Genomic DNA, 1,398 nt, shown 5'->3' on the forward strand with positions numbered 1-1,398 from the left:
CGTCTGGGAAACTCTCGGTTTATAGTCAGCCGTAGAGGCATCAAATTGGATCCATCTAAGATAAAGTCCATTCGAGATCTGCCACCCCCGAAGAACAAAAAGGAAGTCATGAGTTTGCTCGGGAGGTTGAACTACATTAGTAGGTTCATTGCTCAGCTCACAACCACGTACGAGCCCATCTTTAAGTTGCTAAAAAAGGATGTCGGTATCAGGTGGACAGACGATTGCCAAAAAGCTTTTGACAGGATCAAAGATTATCTGTCAAAACCCCCTGTACTAGTCCCGCCTGAACCTGGTAGGCCTTTTGTTTTTATATCTATCGGTGATGGGTAATTCCTTTGGATGCGTTCTGGGGCAACATGATGCAACAGGCAAAAAGGAACAGGCAATCTATTATTTGAGCAAGATGTTCACCAATTATGAGGTTAAGTACACCCTTTTAAAAAGGACATGTTGTGCCTTGACTTGGGTCGCTCAGAAGCTGAGACATTATCTTTTGGCCTACACTACTTACCTCATATCCAGAATGGATCCTTTGAAGTACATCTTCCAAAAGCCAATGCCCACTGGCAGGCTCGCAAAATGGCAAATCTTGCTCATAGAGTTTGGCATCGTCTATGTCACTCGCACCGCAATGAAAGCACAGGCTTTGGCAGATCATTTGGCAGAGAATCCAGTTAATAATGAGTACATGCCACTTAGCACATACTTCCCAGACGAAGAGATCAACTCAATAGAGGAAGCGGTTCCAGACGATCATCCTGTATGGAAAATGTATTTTGATGGGGCTGTCAATATCAAAGGAATTGGGATCGGGGCAATCCTCATCTCACCTATTGGACACCATTACCCTGCAACGGCCTGACTTCGGTTCTTCTGTACCAATAATATGGTAGAATATGAATCTTGTATCATGGGTTTGAAAATGGCCATCGATCTTGATGTGCATGAACTATTGGTTATGGGAGATTCTGACTTGCTTATCCGGCAAGCCCAAGGCGAATGGGAGACTCGAGACATCAAGCTTATTCCGTATAGAAAATGTTTGCAAGACTTGAGCAAAAGATTCAAATCCATCAAGTTCAGGTACATTCCCAGGTTTCACAACGAGCTAGCCGATGCCTTGGCCACTTTAGCCTCGATACTCCTTTATCCAGGCAACACTCATATTGATCCACTAGAAATCCAAGTTCGGAATCAACACGATTACTATAATACAACTGAGACAGAACTAGATGGTGAACCATGGTATCATGACATAAAACGATTCCTGAAAACAAGAGAATATCCAGAGCATGCTAAAGGAGATAAAAAAAGAACTATAAGGCAGCTCGCCAGTGGTTTCTTCCTGAATGGGGAATTTCTGTACAAGAGGACCCCGGATTTAAACTTGTTGAG

This window comes from Nicotiana attenuata, unplaced genomic scaffold, assembly GCF_001879085.1.
Source record: "Nicotiana attenuata strain UT unplaced genomic scaffold, NIATTr2, whole genome shotgun sequence".
NCBI lineage: Eukaryota > Viridiplantae > Streptophyta > Magnoliopsida > Solanales > Solanaceae > Nicotiana > Nicotiana attenuata.